Raw genomic sequence first — 7400 nt, 5'->3', positions numbered from 1 at the left:
TAATAAATTAAGTATTCAACCTCTTTAGTTAGAAATAGAACCTAAATAAATCTTTAAAAGCAGAAGAAAGGAAATAATAGGAATAAGAGCAGAAATGGCGAGCTACTATAAAGGGTATGAACAAATCAAATACAGTCTCTTTAAAAATGATATGTTTCTTCCAAATAGGCAAAATTCTGGAAAAAAAATCAGGGAAGAAAAGTTATAAATGAATACTTTTTAAGAAGGCAAAGTGTGGAATACCTACACATGGAGGAGAGATTAAGAATATTATGATCAGTTTCATACCAAATAAACCCTGAAAACTGAGATAAGATGGGTAAATTCCTAGACAACTATAACTTTCCAAAATTTACTCACAAGTAAGTAAGAAAATTGAATAGTCCATATCCATTAATAAAATCAAACCAGCAAAAAATGCTGGTTTTACTGGCATTATTATGAAATATTCAAAAGGCATGTTATTCTAATCTTAAACTATTCCTAAAATAGAGAAAAAAGAGTAGACTCTCTTTTTTATTTATTGAGGCTGGCATAACTTACATACCAAAATCTGACAGTGATAGTACAAAAAGGAAAAGCTATAGTCCAAAATCTCTTAAGAACATAAACATAGAAATGCTAAAGTATTAACCAGCCAATTCCAGACATGGTTAGATAATGTTTTCATGACCAAGTTGCATTTATCTAAAAATTTCAAAATTAGATTAACACTGGCAAATTAACAAATGTAATTCACTGCATTAACAGATGAAAGAGAAAAATGATTTGGTCACCTTAATGACTTTAGAGAAAGCATTGATGATTTTCAACAAAGCAAGAAACAAAATTGTCATTATTTGCCAATTATATAATTATGTGCATAGACAACCCAAAAAATTCTACTGTTATTAAAGTAAATGTGCATAGTATTTCTACACATATGCAAAAATTAGCTAGAAAATATCATTTTAAATATCTATTTATAATGTCAAGAATATATAAACTATCTAGTAATAAACTTAAGAAAACATATAAAAGACTTTTACAGATAAAATTTTACTTTTATTGAAAAGTCTTAAAATATACAAATAAGTGAACTGTACCATTTTCATCGATAGAATAACCAATATCATAAAATTGCCCGTTTTCAATAAAGGGAAATTTGAAAAATTTGCCCTATAAGATATAAAATTATATAAAGCTATAGCAATTAACAACTTTGTATTGGCTCAGGAACAGATAAATAAACCAATAGAACAGCAAGAGAGTCTAGCAATAAATCCATTTTATGTGGAAACCTGATATATGAGAAAACTGACATTGCAGATTAGTGAGGCAATGACAGATTAGTTAATAAAAGGCACTGGGACAATTGGTTCTTCATGGAACAAAAAATGAAATTGGACCCTTACTTCATGCCCCACACAAAAATCAATTTCAGGTAGTTTTAAAGCATGTGAAAAGAAAATTATAAAACTTTAAAAACAGAAGATAGGAAAATTCCTTTATGACCTTGGGATAGTCAGGATTTCTTAAATAAGATATAGAAATTCAATATGTGAACTAAAAACAATCAATTCGACTACATGGAATTTTTTTTTTAACTTCTGTTTACCAAAAGACACAATCAAGAGAGTAAAATTAGACTCTAGAAGCTGGCAAAAAAAAATTGCTACATACATATAAAACAATAAATTTAGAATCCCAAATGAACAGTAGAAAAATATGTTGGTAATTATGGATACAATGAGAACTCTTATAAACACTTTGTTAGGTTATAAATTGGTACAGCCTCTTTGGAAAACTGGCATTACATAGTGAATTGGAACATGCCCATTATTTATTACCCAGTATTTCCTCTCCTCCTAGATATAGCCAAAGGAAATTTGTACCTGTGTATGAGGAGGCATATACAAGAATATTTATAGTAACAAAACCTAGAAATAATCCACTCTGCATTTACAGTAGAAAGGATAAATTGTGATGTATTCAAAATATGGAATAATACACAGCTGTAAAAATGAATGAACAACAGAAATATACATTAACAGGAATGGTTTTCAAAGAATAACTTTGAATTTAAAAAGAAAGTCATTGAGGTAGTATATAATTACATATATAAAAATGCAAATAAATAGCAAAATAAGACATATTTTCAGGGATGTATACACATATAGTAAAATTATAAAGTAAGCAAACGAAATTAATATTATAAAATTCAAAATGGAGGCTACCTCAGGAAGGTGAGAAGAGTAGGTAGCACGATGGATAGGGCAACACAGCTGGGCTTCTGTTATACAAGTCATGTTCTATTTCTAAAGCTGAGTGAAAGGTACATTTTTAAACTGTAGATATATATTTGGATTTGCTTCATGTGTTTCATCATAAAAGAAAAAATGTACATGAATGTCTTAGAAAATCTTGATCAAGATGTCATTTTATATCTGCACTGTCATATTCATTGCAACATTATCCACACTAGCCAAGAAGTGGAATCAGAGCGTCCACTGGCAGATAAATGCATAAAGAAAATGTGTGTGTGTGTGTGTGTGTGTGTGTGTGTGTATGCGCGTGTATCAATGTAATACTACTTACCCTTAAAAAAGAAGAAAATCCTGTCTTTTGTAACAACATGGATGAACCTAGAGGACATTATGTTAACTGAAATAAGCCAGGCACAGAAAGACGAAAACTGCATGAGCTCACTTATACTGTATATAGGATCTAACAAAGTTGAACTCAGAAACGGAGAGGAGAATGGTAGTTACCAAGGGCTGAGAGGAGGTGGAAGGTTGGGGAGATATTGGCTAAAAAATACAAAATTTCTGGCTGGTATGGTGGCTCACACCTGTAATCCCAGCAGTTTGGGAGGCCGAGGCGGGGGAATCACCTGAGGTCAGGAGTTCAAGACCAGTCTGACCAACATGGAGAAACCCTGTCTCTACTAAAAATACAAAAATTAGCCGGGTGTGGTGGCCCATGCCTATAATCCCAGCTACTTGGGACGCTGAGGCAGGAGAATCGCTTGAACCCGGGAGGCGGAGGTTGCGGTGAGCCGAGATCGCACCATTGCACTCCAGCCTGGGCAACAAGAGCGAAATTCCGTCTCAAAAAAAAGAAAAGAATACAAAATTTCTTTAGCTAGGGAGAATAAGTTTAAGAGAGCTATTGTAGAGACACTGACCTTCAGCGCCTCGGCTCCAGCGCCATGGCGCCCTCCAGGAAGTTCTTCGTTGGGGGGAACTGGAAGATGAACGGGCGAAAGCAGAGTCTGCGGGAGCTCACCGCACTCTGAATGCGGCCAAGGTGCCGGCCAACACCGAGGTGGTTTGTGCTCCGCCTACTGCCTATATCGACTTCGCCCGGCAGAAGCTAGATCCCAAGATTGCTGTGGCTGCGCAGAACTGCTACAAAGTGACTAATGGGGCTTTTACTGGGGAGATCAGCCCTGGCATGATCAAAGACTGCGGAGCCACGTGGGTGGTCCTGGGGCACTCAGAGAGAAGGCATGTCTTTGGGGAGTCAGATGAGCTGATTGGGCAGAAAGTGGCCCATGCTCTGGCAGAGGGACTCGGAGTAATCGCCTGCACTGGGGAGAAGCTAGATGAAAGGGAAGCTGGCATCACTGAGAAGGTTGTTTTCGAGCAGACAAAGGTCATCGCAGATAACGTGAAGGACTGGAGCAAGGTCGTCCTAGCCTATGAGCCTGTGTGGGCCATTGGTACTGGCAAGACTGCAACACCCCAACAGGACCAGGAAGTACACGAGAAGCTCCGAGGATGGCTTAAGTCCAACGTCTCTGATGCGGTGGCTTAGAGCACCCGTATCATTTATGGAGGCTCTGTGACTGGGGCAACCTGCAAGGAGCTGGCCAGCCAGCCTGGCGTGAATGGCTTCCTTGTGGGTGGTGCTTCCCTCAAGCCCGAATTCGTGGACATCATCAATGCCAAACAATGAGCCCCATCCATCTTCCCTACCCTTCCTGCCAAGCCAGGGACTAAGCAGCCCAGAAGCCCAGTAACTGCCCTTCCCCTGCACATGCTTCTGATGGTGTCATCTGCTCCTTCCTGTGGCCTCATCCAAACTGTACCTTCCTTAACTGTTTATATCTTCACCCTGTAATGGTTGGGACCAGGCCAATCCCTTCTCCACTTACTATAATGGTTGGAACTAAACGTCACCAAGGTGGCTTCTCCTTGGCTGAGAGATGGAAGGGGTGGGATTTGCTCCTGGGTTCCCTAGGCCCTAGTGAGGGCAGAAGAGAAACCATCCTCTCCCTTCTTACACTGTGAGGCCAAGATCCCCTCAGAAGGCAGGAGTGCTGCCCTCTCCCATGGTGCCCGTGCCTCTGTGCTGTGTATGTGAACCACCCACATGAGGGAATAAACCTGGCACTAGGTCTTGTGAAAAAAAAAAAAAAGAGAGCTATTGTACAACATGGTGAAAATAATAACATTAAAAACAATATATTATATTCTTGAAAGTCACGAAGAAAATAGATTTTAACTGTTCTTATGAAAAAAATGATAAAATGTAAGGTAATGCGTATGTGAATTAGCTGGATGTAACCATTTCACGATGTATACATATTTCAAAACATCATGTTTTATATGATAACTGTATATATATGTTTTTGTCAATGAAGAAAATAAATTTAAAAGAGGAAAATAACAAAACAAGAAAAAAAGGATATAACCAGACAAAATGTTAAAAGTTTATGTGTTAGAGGTTTACTAGGGCCTTGCAGATAATTGTAAAAAATTGTAGAAACAACATAAACATTCATCATTAGAGATTTGATTAAAAGATAAGCAAATCCATAGAAACAGAAAGCAGAGCATAGATGAGTAGGAGCTGGGGGAAGGGAGAAATGGGAAATGACTGCTAATCAGTGCAGCATTTCTTTTGGGAATGATGAAAATATTTTAAAATTAGATTGTTGTGATAGTTGCACAATATATTAAAACCATTGAGTTGTACAAAATGACAATCAAATTGGGTGTGGAAGAGACAACTTTAAAAGATAGAGGGAGTTGGAAATTTGCTTCTTTAAGAAAAGTAAAACGTAAAATTGTAAAAAGCACATACATGTAGTTTATGCAGGAATGAAAGGTTGTAATTTAACCCAGCAGTCCCCAACCTTTTTGTCATTAGGAGCTGGTTTCATGGAAGACAATTTTTCCATGGATGGGGGCAGGGGATGGGGAGTTTCAGGATGAAACTCTTCCACCTCACATCATCAGGCATTAGATTCTCATAAAAGACATGAAACCTAGATCCCTCACATGCACAGTTTACAATAGTGTTCTCTCTTTTATGAGAATCTAATGCCCAGGGTGATCTGACCACAGTTTCTCAGGCACTCTCACCCAGCGCTCCCTTACTGCTCTGCTACCAGGTTCCTAACAGGCCACAGACTGTATAGTCGGCGGCCCAGCGGAGGAGGGGGTGGGGGGGTGGGGGCTGCTTTAATCAGTACATCCATATACAAATGAAAGTCTTGAATTTATATTAAAAATCTAGGCAAAACATTGTGCATGTGTATGTTTTAAGTTAAAATCCCTAATATACTTAAAAGTCTGTTTCTATGATTTCCTGCCTCACTAAACTTTTTCAAGTAACCAACCAAATATTAATAATAATGAGCACATTAGATAGAAGGCTTCTATGGTATTTCTTCACTCAGTTAAACTAAAATTTAGTTTCTTTTCTTTTTCCGTTACCCAGTGAATGGCAGCTTGTGAAAAACCAAACATGAATAGCTTATAGAGATAATGCCTGTGTATAGTGAGAGTAAAAATTTTAAGTCTGTTAACAAATATGATTTTTGTGAATGAATACCTAACTTTTGAATATCATGTCTATTTAATCGATGTTTACTATTGTGACAGAGACTGTTTTACTTTTCTCAGAATGAAGGCTAGAAAAGATTTTCCAATTGCCCTGTAACTGGATATGGCCATATGACTAAATTTTGGCCACTGAAATATGAGTGGAAATGGTGCCACAACGTTTAGGCTTGTTAAAAAAAAAATACAAAAACCAAGAAACACACAAAAAAACTACCCTAAAATCCTCCCAGGTAAGATCTTCCATGATACACTCTCCATCCTGCTGACTCAAATGGAAATGACCGTAAGTGGAACCTGAGAGCCAAGGTGAAGGCAGTGGAGCTCTGAAATGGAAGGAGCCTTAGTCACTGTAACATAAGTTGCAAAAGAACCTACCTGACCAGATCACCAGTACTGGAGGATGCCATGCGCAATAAATAAACTTCACTGGCATAAGATATTTCAGAGATGTTGGGGTTTACCTGTAACAGCCACTAGAATTTACCCTAATGAATATCAGTAAAGCAATTTAAGAAAAGGGGAAAAGGAGAGAGAGAGGGATAGAGAGAGAGAGAGAATACGGCTACAGTTGGATGTCTTTTTCTTCTCCCTAGATAACAGGCCCAGCTAATTCCATATACACCAAATGGCTGGGCAGTGCCAAAGAAGGAAGAGGGCTACTCTCTCTCTCTCTCTCATTTGTTTCCCCAAAATCTTTATGAGCTGTGGTGTAGTCTGTTACCAAAGTTGTGTTGTTACTGGTGGCCCCATCAACCAACCAGTAATAGGATATAAGGCTATTAGAGGCTTGAATTGAATCAGCATGCATTCATTGATTCAACCAATATTTAATGAGTAACTATTACATGTCAAAATTGTAAGTTTCTGAGGCTACAGTATTGTAAAAGTGCTTTTCAAAGTGGAAATACCCAGAATACAAATATTTCATTAGCATTAGTAATGTCAAAATTATTGATCATATTGAGTCTAGAATTCATTAATCTAAATAGCCCGCCACCCTCTTGGGAGAAAAGATGATTTCTTTGTTTTGTTTAGCTACAGATTGAATTTTGCTTTTCCCCTTCTCATTAGAAATAGTTCTAATTTTTTCTGAAATATGACTGAGACTGTTCCTACTCATAAAATACTCATGATCCTTACTGTATTTCTTGCCCTTGATCAAGGTGGGGTCATGTGGCTAATTCCTGCTAGTGGATAATTAAAGAACGTCTACATCTTTTCTAATCTGAGGCAAATAAGAGTAGAGGTGCCGTCTCTATACACTCTCTTTCTTTCTTCTAGCCAAGAGGCTGGAAGCAGAGGATTCTAAGATTTCCAAATTGCAAGATGGAAATAGCCTTGTCCCCAAGTCACGGCTTAGATAAGAGTCAGGTAGGATTGCCTCATGACCCACATCGAACTGAGCCATGTGCAAGGAATTGATTCTATTAATCCAAGGAGAATGGACTTTATTTAATGTAGCAGTGTCCTGATAAATACATAAGACTGAGTGATATACCAAGACAAAGGAACAGTAAAAGATGAATAAGATTTATTAAAATACTAGAAAAAATCTAAGAAAAAAAG

General features: G+C 37.6%; 1 pseudogene; it reads left to right on the top strand.

Moving 5' to 3' along the window:
- The first annotated feature begins 3148 nt into the window (after nt 1–3148).
- On the top strand, nt 3149–4115 carry LOC101057989 (triosephosphate isomerase-like; annotated as a pseudogene).
- Nucleotides 4116–7400: the final 3285 nt, after the last annotated feature.

Source organism: Pan troglodytes, chromosome 1 (genome assembly GCF_028858775.2).
Source record: "Pan troglodytes isolate AG18354 chromosome 1, NHGRI_mPanTro3-v2.0_pri, whole genome shotgun sequence".
In the NCBI taxonomy this organism is placed as follows: Eukaryota; Metazoa; Chordata; class Mammalia; order Primates; family Hominidae; genus Pan; species Pan troglodytes.
This window is presented reverse-complemented; position numbering and strand designations above follow the sequence as displayed.